The 13,413-nt window shown below is 37.3% G+C and overlaps 1 long non-coding RNA gene across 2 annotated transcripts; it reads right to left on the reverse strand.

The window, feature by feature from the left end:
- Nucleotides 1-2,936: 2,936 nt before the first annotated feature.
- On the reverse strand, nt 2,937-6,280 carry LOC141491633 (uncharacterized). Of its 2 annotated transcripts, none has more exons than XR_012469676.1 (4): nt 6,209-6,280; nt 4,732-4,889; nt 3,382-3,479; nt 2,937-3,274 (listed from the first exon to the last, which is right to left on the reverse strand). It is a non-coding gene; the product is annotated as an uncharacterized LOC141491633 (long non-coding RNA). The 2 variants fall into 2 exon arrangements; XR_012469677.1 differs by having other exon boundaries at nt 3,369-3,479.
- Nucleotides 6,281-13,413: the final 7,133 nt, after the last annotated feature.

Below are 13,413 nucleotides of genomic sequence, written 5' to 3' on the forward strand. Positions count from 1 at the left end.
CTCTAGCTCTCTGAGCATTCAATTCCAAGCTAGTTTTTAAAATTTTTCCTATCCCATGAATGTGTGTTTGCTGTAGTTTTGTCCTCAGGTTTCTCTTTTTTTTTTCTCCATGACTCTATCCCTTAGGGATCTCATCTGTCACTTCTATGCAGATGATTCCCAATCTTGGTTTAGATTCTTGAGCTCTCCTTAAAATCCTAATTCCAGTTTCCAATTTACCTGTCGAACATCATCTGAAAATTTTCCTGGTGCCTCAAACTCAGCATGGCCCAGACAGAATTTATCTTTCTTTTTCATCTTGATGATGTCCCTGTTCCCAACTTACCTATTTCTTTGAATGGTTTGGCTACCTTCACAGTAACGCAGACTTTATATTTACAACTATCTTTAACTTGTTCTTCTCTATTCTCACTCTTATCCAATTATTTACCAGGTCCCTCTCAATTGACCGCTGCACTATCCTATTTGTTTTCTCTTTTCTAATCTCACCAACACAATCTACTTTAGCATCATAATATCATAATTTTAGAGCTGGAAGAAATCTCAGAGGTCATATCATCTGATCCTCTCATTTTACTAAAGAGAAACTGAGGTCAAAAGATGGTATAGAATTCACCCCAGGTCATACAGATACTAAGTAGCAGAGAGAGGATTTATACCTTGCTTTTCTTACTCAAAATCCAGATACCTTTAACTATTCTACAGTGCCTTTCCCTTGAATTTTTAATTTTTTTTGCAAGAAAATGAGGTTAAGTGGCTTGCCCAAGGCCACACAGCTAGGTAATTATTAAGTGTCTGAGGCAGATTTGAACTCAGGTACTCCTGACTCTAGGGCTGGTGCTTTATCTACTGTGCCACCTAGCTACTCTGCTTTGAATTTTAATAATGGTCTTCCACTTGGTTTTCTTGCCTCTCTACTCTTTCCAACACATCCTCCATACCATTGCTAAGGCTATTTTTTCTTAATGGTTTCCTCTGATCATTCCACTTCCTTCTCAAAGACTTGAGTGTTTATTTGTCACTTATATGCTAAGATACAAACTTTGAAGTTGTATTCAATGACCCCTCCATTCCAATAAATCCCTGTTTCACATTATTCCTTGTGTTTTAGACAAAGTGGACTATTATACATTTATCTCATTCATCCTTCCCTTTCCTAGACTGAAATCCCTCAAATCATTGAAATTCTGTTCCTTCAACATTCAGTAAGTTTTCCATGAAGTCTTCTATGATCTTCTTCAGAGACACGGGATCTCAGTCATTCCATCAGTCAACTATTTATTATCTCCCATGTACTTTGTCACTTTGCTAAGCATTAGGATAGAAAGAAAGGCAAAAGATAACCCCTTATTATAAGGAACTTTCAGGCTAACGGTGGAGAAAACATGTAAACAACTATGTAGAAACAAGCTAGTCAAAAGATAAATGGGAGATAATCAATGGAGAAAAGGTACTAGAGTTAAGGGAAGTCAGGAGGAGTTTCTTGAAGAAGACAGGATATTAGATAGGACTTGAAGAAAGCCAGGGAATCAGATAGGTAGGGAGGAGGAGGAGGGAAAAAAATTACAGGCATGAGGGACAGTCAGTGTAAATGATGAGTTGGGAGGAGTATCCTACATAAGTCAACCAACTCTCTCTGCTTTGAACTCTCCTACACACACATCACATTCTCAGTAATAATTTGTAGACAAGCTTTGCCCATCTCCATCCTCACATTAGATTTTAAATTCTTTGAAGACAGGAACTGTCTGTTGTTTCATCTCTATATATACAGAATGAACTGCCATTGGGAGGGATTTAACAAATGTCAAATTGTGGTCTTGGGTGAAATGTCAGAAAACTATTTTCCAAAATAAGAACAAATAGGAGATACAGAAAAACCAGAGCAGAAATACTTGTCAGATATGGGAAGCCAGGTGAATTCATAGAAATCAGTAAGGTAAAATATCCAGAATATCCAGGAAGACATACATGGTGACATTTTGAAAGAAAGTAACTCACTGAAACATCTGGGGCCTGTGAGCATGAGTTCATGAGTGCAGTTGTCTTCAAAAGTTCCAGAAAGCAGGTAGAACAAATTTCTAAAACAACAGCTTTTCCTTACCCATAACTTTAAGTTTTGCATAGAGTATGCCATTTGAGCCTCACCACAGTCTTGGAGACTATTACTAATTCCAATTTATAGCTGAAGAAATGAAACCTCAAAAAATCAAATGACTTGCTCAGGGTCTTATATTTAGGAAGCATCAACACTGATTTTTCCCATGTCCAACTTCAGAATTGTCCCAAGTTGTCTGTGAAAATTGATGGGCAGGTGCAGCTAGGTGGCACAGTGCATAGAGCACCGGACCTGGAGTCAGGAGGATCTGAGTTCAAATCCAGCCGCAGACACTTAATAATTACCTAGCTGTTTGACCTTGGGGAAACCACTTAACTCCGTTTGTCTTGCAAAATACTTAAAAGAAAGAAAATTGATGGGCAATTCCAAAGAAATTAATGCTCTTCGGTTGCCCTGACACCAACCCAAAGACTGGAAAATGTATAGTCTGTTCTTCAGGCATAGAACAAGTTCTTTTCCTCATTTCCCCCCCTCCCCAACTTTCCTTTGGGTTAATCTTTTCTTGTCTTTGACAGGAGGTAAGGCTGCTTTTAGGAAATGATCATGCCCAAGAAGTAAAATGCATTTCACTCTTTGCTTATCACTCATTTCCTTCATTCTTATACTTGCTTTTGTTGGAGAATTCCTTGTATCCTTTTATCATTTTCTTGCTCTTCTGTTGTTGTTTTGTCAAGGACTGAATGAATACATCTCTTGTGAAGAGTTCCAAGGAGTGGTTTCTTCATGTCTTCGGTGATGCTTTCAAATCATACAACAAAATGAATATGATGGGTTTTCATTATTTATTTTATATTTCTCTTCTCCATAAAATATTTGTCCCTGCAAAGCTTGTTCACTAGGTGTCACTCTTGATCCAGTGAAAGTATTCAGTGAACATCAGTTTATAAATAGTACCACAGCTATCAAATATTTATTACTTTGGTTACATAAACATGAAGAAAATGTCCCCACCTGTATGTTCTAAAGCCTCTGTATAGTGCTTTTTGCCATAGAAGGCTATGGGGTATTAGTTTTCCAAGGTACTTCTATCTATTCCAAGGTCACTCTGTGGTTCTATCTTGCCTTCCTCAGCATCCATGTGAAGTGGGAGAGCAGCCACATCCAAATGTACCATTTGTTGATGTGACACAGGGATCAGTCTTTTCATGTGATGACCTGGACGAATGTATTTGTAATATGTCTGTGTGGATCTGTGATTATAGGTAATATCTTCAAAATGCACCTGTCAGCTTCTGGATGCCATACTTACATTGTCTCCTTACCTCTCAAGCTTCCTTTCCCCAGAGTCCTCCTTCCCATTACTTTCCATTCTTTCTTGGTCTCCATCTCCCAGCTGTCAACCATAGGCAGAGATATTGATCTGTCTTGGCAAAGGGCAGAAGACATTGAGGAAGGATATTCAAGAAAGATGACACACTGAAGACAACAAGCCTGTCTTCATAGACAAAGAAAGTTTGATATTAAGGCAATAAACTGGATTAATCAGTATGATGCCTTCCAGCTGGGGAGGAAAGAGAATATTTTGGAAGCTGGCAGTTTCCAGATTGGTTAGGAGGATGCTAGCCCAATTCCCACTGCTTAGCTCTCCATTTTACAACATTGTTGTCTGTATACATAGTCTGGAGTTTCTTGGAAAGCAACTCAGAAAGCAATTCTTAGGGTCTTGTTTGGAATTTGAGATTTAAAATGTTTTGAACTTCACTGAAGTGGAGCCCTCCCCATCATCCTGCCACGGAGGTTGATCTTAGGATTGACAAAGTCATGCCAGTGGAAAACAAACTCCCGAAGCTTCTATTGAACTGAGAAAGCTCCCAAGACAGGGTTGGTGGTTGAATGACTCTGTGTACCCCCTTGGAAAACCAAACTCAATAACTTAAGGGAGGCTCATCACCAAATGACCCAAATAAATTTTTTTTTCAGTTGAAATTATTTATTTAATCAGAGCAGTGTCAGTTTCTTTTCTTGAGCAGGGAGGAACAACCTTAACAAAATCTTGAATACATGATTTTTTTTTGTTTTGTCTATTTCTTTGTATTTATTCGAATGCCTCTGATATAACTAGTCTTCCCCCCACCCCCAGAGAACAACTGCAGACTTCTGTCCCAAGTGGTTTAAAATAATGGTTCAGTAGTTTATCATATAAATGTTCTCATTTTTTTAAAAAAAACTTAGCTGAAATGTGATCCAGAGACATAAGCTCATAGCTCCTGAATTATAAGGGACCTCAGAAGCCATCATAGATTTAAAGCTTGATGCTATAGATGAGTTGATCGAGGACTATGGAGGTTAAGTTACTTGTCCAATCTCACATGAGTGGAAAATATGGGACTCTGACTTTGGAGTTTCCAAATCTCAGAGTTATAAGATATCTGAGAGGCCATTTTTTATCTGCCAATCATAACTGGATTTAAAAGAAATTTTAGAGGCTATGTGGTCTAAGTCTATCATTTTATAGTAGAGGTAAATATGGCCAGGAAAAATTAAGTGATTTACTTGATTAAGGTCACTCTGGAAGTCACTAGCCCCAGTGGGATTTGAACCTCAGGTATCTGGCTCAATCCACTTTCCCGTGAATTCCTATAATAACATCTTCCAACAGGTTGTCATCCTACCTTTACTTGAAAGACTCCAGTGAAGAGGGAAGCTATGACCCGGGTGGAAGCCCCCTCAACTTCAGACCAACATTCTTAGGAAGGATGTTGTTGTACATGCCACCATCAGGTAGATTGTCAGATTCCTATTGATCTATAAAATGGAGCTGATAATAGTCCTTGTATCACAGATTGTTAGGAAGACAAAATGAGATAATAGATTAAAAGTGCTTTGCAGATATCAATGCATTATGTAAATCTCAGTGATTTTAATACTATACTATATTATACAATATATAATGTTGTTTATTATGTTATGTAGTATTATATTTCTACTAATTATATTCATTACCTTTTCACCTTACCAAGGGAGAAGCAAAACAGTGAAACAGAAAGAAAAAAACAGCTGAGGAGATAGAAATCTGGCTCTGCTTTTCCTGTATTCTTGATGTGTGATCACTGTACTGCCATTCAGGGCTTCTAGAAAGGCAGAGACAGAGCCTGAAAATCATTTCTGGTGAATGAATGAGTAGCTGCTAATTTGGTAATCACCATGAATAGGAAGGAAAGAGATTTGTTCGCTCCACTGTCTACAATTTACTTTTATTTGTGATTGAATTTAATTTCCATTTAAAATCATTATGAGGAAGCAATACATTCCTTTCACGTTCACTAAAGTCTCACTTTGGAATTTAGATTTAACAACAACAAAAAAACCTGAACAAATTGTTGTTCATTGCTACCATTTACCTTCTTCCCAACTATTTTTTGCTTTGTTTGTTAACTGGAATTGCTTTCACATTGAAGTCTATTATTAAAAACCCTTTCTCTGGTACTTTGGTTGTTTTTCCTGTCACTTTAAATTTCCAAAGGTTTCTCTCTCTCCCTCTCTCTCTCTCTCTCTCTTTTTGCAAGGCAATGGAGTAAGTGACTTACCTAAGGTCACACAGTTAAGTAAATATTAAGTATCTGAGGTCACATTTGAACTCAGGTCCTCCTGACTCCAGGACCCTTGCTCTATCCACTGTGCAACCTAGCTGACTCCTCTCCTATCTCTTCTTGACCAGTGAGCTGGTCCTTGGATCAAAGAACAAAATAAAGGAAAAGGAAATTCAAGAGAATCAACTGACAAATTGGCCATGTCTTCAATGTTCTATGTACATATTCTCCCACCATTCAAAAAAAATGGAAGGAGGTCTATTTTTTTTTTTTTTTTAGGTTTTTGCAAGGCAAATGGGGTTAAGTGGCTTGCCCAAGGCCACACAGCTAGGTAATTAGTAAGTGTCTGAGACCGGATTTGAACCCAGGTACTCCTGACTCCAAGGCCGGTGCTTTATCCACTATGCCACCTAGCTGCCCCGGAGGTATACTTTTGATCATTATAATTATGTAGTATTTTAGTTCATTTAAAAAAATTCTTTCTGTTTTCTTGGAGGCATGGAGTGAATTAGATAGAAAACTGAACTAGAGGCCAGGAATACTTGGGTTCAAGTCTTACCTTTTATATATACTGGCTGTGTAATCCTATAAAAGTTATTTATATCAATACATATTTTACCTTCCAGTTGGGAGGACTGTTTGAGGATTCAGGGAGCATCCTACTGAGCTATAATGTGAGGGAGTCTCTTGGAACACTAAATCACAATGATGCTGTCATTGTGAATTGGTTCTAAGATGTTAGGGGAAATCATGTAAGTTATAGGTGGCAGTTGATTCAATAGGAATGATATTATAAGTGTGTCAAATGTATTCTAGTTGCTTCTAACTTTATAATGGGATTTGGTATTAATAATATTATCGTGAAATTATGGTGTTTGGGAGCAATTGTAATGTGAAAAATGCTCATAGTTCACCATAAATAGTGATGATAATACACATGCAAAACCTGGACACACGCATGCAAACAACTTATTCAACTACTTAATGATCAATTATTACGTACCTACTATTTAGAAGGCCTTAAACTAAGGAGGAAGTAGAAATACTAAAAGACAAACTACAAGAAGTCTCTGCTCTCCAGGAATTTAATTCTCCTGGGAAATATTATCTGCGAAGAGAAAAAAGAATTCAAACAGATTTGAGGAAGGAGAGAATACTAATAGTTAGGGGATGGTGGAAGGGTTCCTGTAGGAGGTAATACTTTAGGTGACCTTTGAAGGAAGCTAAGGATTCTAAGAAGTGGATGTGAAAAAGGGAAGGTATTCCAGGCATGTAGGAGAAGCTGCCAAATATTGGGACCACTCTGGCTGAAATCTAGAATGCTTGAAAGGAAGAATGATGAAATAAATACAGACAGGAAGTGTCATGGAAAGAAATCATGATTTAATTTAAAGCACAAGTCAATGAAAAGCTTTAAATCATTTTTTAATTTTAATTTTTTGTAAACTGAGGCAGGGAGAAGCATCAGCTGTCACCTAGAGAAGGGAGCCTCTACTCTTGGGCTTCTGAATAGATCATTTCCTATATGTATTTATAATATACAAGAAAACAGAGTTAAGTTGGGTTCAAAACCCATGAAGTTATTGGCCTTTGGGGAAGTTATTGTGTTTTAGGATAAGGGACAGTGATTTCCTAATCTGCTAATCTGTTGTTGAATTTGGAAGCTGAGACAGAGCTGATTGTTTTTTGACTGGCCTTAAATAAAATCTGGGGTAAAAGAAGGCAAATCATAGGAATTAGCTATGACTTCCTGTTTACATGGAAATGGAGCCTTATTCTACAATGGCATTACTCATGTCAAGAAATTAAAAAAAAAGACAAAGTGTCATCTATCCACTATCACAAACAGCTGGAACCAGATGCCATGGAGCTTTAATATCAAATAGAGCAGCTTGTATTTTATTTTAGGGGCAATGGGAGTCCTGGAGAATTCTTGAGCAGGGGAGGGACATGGTAAGACTGGTGCCTTAATATGATGATTATGGAAGCTACATGAAGATAAATTAAAGGGTGGCAGATTAGAAGGTGGGAGAGTGATTAAGAAGCTATTTCAACAGTTCAAACAAGGGATGATGAGACTTTGTAACTAGAGAAAAGGGAGAATTTATGATTCTGTTGAGAGGATTGTTAGCAATATTATGAAAGTAAAATCAAAAAGGATTTTAGATTTTTTTGACAGTGAAGAGTCAAAGGGGACTCCAAAGACTGGAGATGACTCCACTAGCTAGACCCTTAAAAATCTGATGTTTGTTTCAGCCAACCACCCATTCTACTCTGGAAGATTTGGGAGGCAGGAGCCTCTCCCATCAATCAGTTGATAGAGCCGGACCCAATGGCCCCATTGACTATGTCCTCTCCCTCAATTAGAGGGCAGCAGTCTCCAGAGATAAAGCTTAACTTATTACTAACTCATCATCTGCTATTACAGTTCTCTAGGACTCCTAGTGAAGACTGACTGAGCCATAGTTGGTTTGGCATCATAGGAGCTTAGTCACTCAGAAAGCCATATGGTTGATGTGTGTTTGTGCAAATTAACAACAGAATGCTTCAACCTCCCTTTGAACTATGGGAAGGGAGTGCAGAAAATGAACTACCACCCTATGAAGGAATATTTCTGAGAAAGCCAGTGAGGCACATCTGTGTGTTCGAGAATGGAACTATGCCCTAAAACAATTATTGGGTAAGACCAGAACCACATAGATATTTAAGTCCTAATTGATTAAATAAGACAAGCCATGGGAAATAGAGGATTCGAGGTTCAGCAATAGATTATAGAGGCAATGGTTGCTCTTTCTAATGAGATGATGGATATCACAGAAACATATGATCTTGTAGAAAAAATTATATTGATCAAATCAATTAATATTCTTTTTTATATTATTTTATTTTTTTCCAATTACATGCAAAATAGTTTCAATATTATTCTTTTGCAAGGTTTTGAGTTCCACATTTTTTTAATATTTTTCAAGGCAATGGGGTTAAGTGGCTTGCCCAAGGCCACACGGCTAGGTAATTAAGTGTCTGAGGTCGGATTTGAACCCAGGTACTCCTGACTCCAAGGCTGGTGCTCTATTCACTGAGCCACCTAGCCGCCCCGAGTTCCACATTTTTCTACCACCCTCCCGCCCTTCTCTTCGCCTCATGGTAGTGAACAATTTGATAGAAGTTGTACATGTATATCGTGTTAAACAGATTTAGCAGATTGTTATATTAATCATATTGTGGAAGAAGAATCAGAATTAAAGGGGAAAAACCATGAGAAAGAAAAAATAAAAGAAGTTTTAAAAAGTAAACATAGTATACTTTGCTCTGCTAATTAAGAAATATTCTTTAAATGCCTACTGTTCTAAGAGGCAGGGAAACAAAAAAGAGACAAAAGACAGTTCCCTACCCTCAAGGAGTTTATAAGCTAATGGATTGCTACTGTCTATAGGAGAAAGTGATGACAAATCACTCCAGGATCTTTGCCAAGAAAGCCTCAAATGTTGTCACAAAGAGCTGAACAATACTGAAAATGACCAAACAATAATAATGGGAGGTAAAACAATGAGGTAGACTTCATTCTGGAAGTCTACCATCAGGATTTTGAAGTTAGACTTTGAAGAAAACAGAAGATGCAGATTGATGAAGATGATAGGGAGGTTGTCTGTAAAGGAGAAAAGTCTTGTCACTTGTTCAGAGATGGGCGGGTTATTCTTTGTTCTTGTGTTTGTGTTTGTGTTTGTGTTTTTTTTTTTTTTTTTTTTTTGTGTGTGTGTGTGTGTCTGTGAGAGAGCCAGAGAGAGACAGAGACAGAGAAGCAGAGATAGAGACACATACACACACACACATACACACACACATACACAGACACAACACACGGGGGGTGGGGAGACAGAGAGAGAGATAGAGAAACAGGCAGACAGAGAGACAGAGACAGAGAGAGAGATCGGGTTGAAAAGTAACAAGAGTTTTAGATTGATGAAGTACTGGAGATTAAAAACTTGATAAGAAGGATTAGAAAACAGGTTGAAGAGCTTAGGTTTGATATTGTGGGTAATAGGAAATTAATGTTAGGGTTTTCCCAGAAGATCTGTTCACTCTTAGGAGAGGCATATTTGTTATAAAAAACCAGGCAATGGTAAAGTAATTCATCTGGGAAAAAATCCAATTCTCTTATAACAATATTTAATTTCTCTATGGACTTTTTTCTGTAGCTTTTTTTTTTGCAAGGCAATGGGATTAAGTGGATTGCCCAAGGCCACATAGCTAGGTAATTATTAAGTGTCTGAGGCTGGATTTGAACTCAGGTACTCCTGACTCCAGGGCCGATGCTCTATCCACTGTGCCATCTAGCCGCCCCTCTCTGTGAACTTTTGAAAAATTATTTAATTTAATTTTGTTTTCAATTTCAATTTTTCCTCCTCCTACTCCTGCCCCACTCACTGAGAAGGAAAAAAATGAAACCTCCATTATACAAATGAAATCATGCAAAACATCTTTCCACATAGCAATATTCCCCAAAAAGAGAAAAATATTCTTCAATCTATCTTTTGTATCCATCAGTTCTTTATCTGGAGTTAGTATTTTCATCATGAGTCCTTTGGAACTATCATAGATCATTATATATTTCAGAGTTGCTAAATCTTGTATAATTGATTTCTTTACAATGTTGCTTTGTGTAAATTGTTCACTGGTCCTGTGCACTTCACTTTGTATTGGTTCATATAAATCTTTCCAGGTTTTTCTATCTCATCCTTTCTTATGGCACAATAACATTTCATCACATTCATATACCCCATCCCATCTAGTCAATCCTTTTCCAATTCTTTGCCACCTCAAAAAGAGATGCTGTAGGTTTTATACTTAAGAGTCATTTTCGTTTTTCTTTGATCTCTTGGGGTTCTTCTCTATGAACTTAAAAACATTGTTTTTTTCCATCTAAGGCAATGGTGTTCAGTGACTTGCCCAAAGTCACACAGCTAGGCAATTATTAAGCCTCTGAGGTCAGATTTGAACTCAGGTCCTCCTGACTCCAGGGTCAGTGCTCTATCCACTGCACCACCTAGCTGCCCTCTGTGAACTTTTAAGGAAAATTTTACTGAAAACAAAAAGGCATTTTCTAGTCAGTTTCCTAAATCTCTGCTGATGTTGCCTCACACCTTTTGTCTGTCTATAGACTGGAAAAGGTATATTCTGAGTTATAGCTTTCCTTCTCTCATCTATTGGAGGAATCTTAGGGCACTATAGTACAAAGAATGCTGGGCTGGAAATCAGGAAAACCTGAGTTCAAATCTAGTCTCAGATCCTTTCTAGTTTTGTGACTCTGGGCAAGTCACTTAATCACTCTATACCTCAGTCTCTACATCTGTAAAATGGGGATAATAGCACTTATCTCACAAGACTTTGTAAAGGACAAAAGAGTTAACATAGCTAAAGTTTTCCTTTGCAATAGATGCAATCCTATTATGAATTCTAGCATTTATCATTAGATGAGCCCCTTCTCACTCTCTGAGCCAGTGTAGGGATATGGTATGGTGAAAACTCTGAGGACCTTGGACAGGGTCTTAGTTCTGAATCTGCCATTTATTAGCTCTGTGTGACCTTATCAATTGTAAAATGAAAATAATGATTGACAATTATTTGCAACATTTTACAAGGGCTATCTCATTTGAACCTTAAAATAATTTATTGAGGTAAGTGTTCTAAGTCAAAAGAAGTGAGGTGGTGAAGGGGACAGACTGCCCAATTTAGAATCAGGATCATAGAATCAAGGATCTCAAACTGGAAGGGACCTTAATCTGGCTCAGTCCTCACATTTTACATAAGGGGAAACTGAAACCCAGAGAAATTAAATGACTTGCTCAGGATCACATGATTATCAGTTTTCAGAGGCAGGATCTGACCCCATTTTTTTTTTTCAAGGCAATGGGGTTAAGTGGCTTGCCCGAGGCCACACAGCTAGGTAGCTATTAAGTGTCTGAGATCTGAACTCAGGCACTCCTGACTCCAGGGCCGGTGCTCTATCCACTGTGCCACCTAGCTGCCCCTTGACCCCATTCTTTTTGAGTGTATTCTTACCACTATTGCAAACTACCAACCTACCTGTTCAAATTCTATATCAACTGTTTGCCAGCTATTAAATCCGGGGTAAACTACTTAATCTCTGGGTCTTAATTTCCTCATCTGTAAATTGAGAATGAATACCAATCTCAATTTATTGTGAGACTTAAATGATTTAGAGCATGTAAAATACATGTGTATATAACATATATATATACAATACACACATCACACATATTTATGCACATATATACATACACAATGCATTTACAATAAAAACCATATAAATATGAATTATTATTTTACAGATGAGGAAACTGAAGCTCAATGAAATTTAGTGTCTTGCCCACATTGATAAAACTGACCTCTAGTTTTAGAGATCTGATTTGAATTCCTTGATGCTGTGTTCGGGATACTATCAACTAAGTTAGGTTGCTTTTTCCCCCAGATTAAGTGATCTCTAAGATTTCTTTTTCTTCCTAAAATTGTTTGATCCTTGTTTCTAAGAGAGTGATATATAGGCCACACCATTAAACCAGAAATATGAATCAAATAAGCATGGTCCATTTGGAGAAGTATACACTGGTCATATTAATAAGGTCTTATCTGGGGGAGACCATCTAGAGGAGGTGGTCTTCCAGATACATGGGATGAAATCCTGAAGATGAAGAATAAGACATTTGTGTATGGGAAGGATGGGAGAACATATGCACAAGGTTTCTTTTGATTAACTCAATCCCCAAATGGAGTAGTTAAAATACTGCTTTCAGGCTGTCTTATTTCCCACAGAACTCTGTTACTTCACTAGCATCAAAAAACTAAATGGGAAATTCTGTTCAGAAGTTCAGGAATCATGACAGGCTTTTTTGATGAAATGAGTCCTATAGAGAGCTACTTACTTTGACTAGTTTCAAGGAGTGTTGACTCTCCTGACCAAAACTTCACCTCCTCGGTTTGTTTCCCCTATTAGAGTTTCATTTCTTTGATTCCCATACCTTGTTTAAATCAAATACTCATGGGAGAGATCACATGATCTGTCAGTTATACTTTGGTGTGAAATAATTTCTTTGAATTAAAATTATTAATTAAATAATCAACTTAAAATAATCCTTTCTCAGGGAGCAGATTTCCATAGAGGTCAAGAAGGCAGGAAAGGGTACCTGGGAGTGGGTGAGAAGAGAACAAAGTGAATCATTCAGGGACAGACACAATTACCATTAGGGGTCCAAATTTCAACAACTTTGGCTTTCTATGGGCTGGGTTAAGCAGAAATATAAACTACTAATGAATAACTAGAGAAAGTCTGCTAGAAAGATACAATATTTTAGACATTCTTTTACTCTAAGAGAAAGTCACTTTTGATTTCAAATGACTTCCAACCTGGTTCAAAAGCCATAATTCAACAGACAGGGAGGAGAAAAGGGAGCATTTCTTTGATTGAAAGTCAAATTCAAATGAATTTGGATCTAGTGTTTCTTGAAATGAGATTTAAGAACTTCTAGAAAACTTCCTGAAACTCTCAGTACTCTAAAACTTAAGTACACATACATGTGTGTGTGTACGTGAATATGTATATATATATATATATATATATGTGTGTGTGTGTGTGTGTGTGAATATGCATATAGATGTGTAAATGCATATATGTCTGTATTTGTGTATATTTATATATGTATATATGTAGCTGTGTATATCTATCTTCTATCTATCTATCTATCTATC

Source organism: Macrotis lagotis, chromosome 6, assembly GCF_037893015.1.
Source record: "Macrotis lagotis isolate mMagLag1 chromosome 6, bilby.v1.9.chrom.fasta, whole genome shotgun sequence".
In the NCBI taxonomy this organism is placed as follows: domain Eukaryota; kingdom Metazoa; phylum Chordata; class Mammalia; order Peramelemorphia; family Peramelidae; genus Macrotis; species Macrotis lagotis.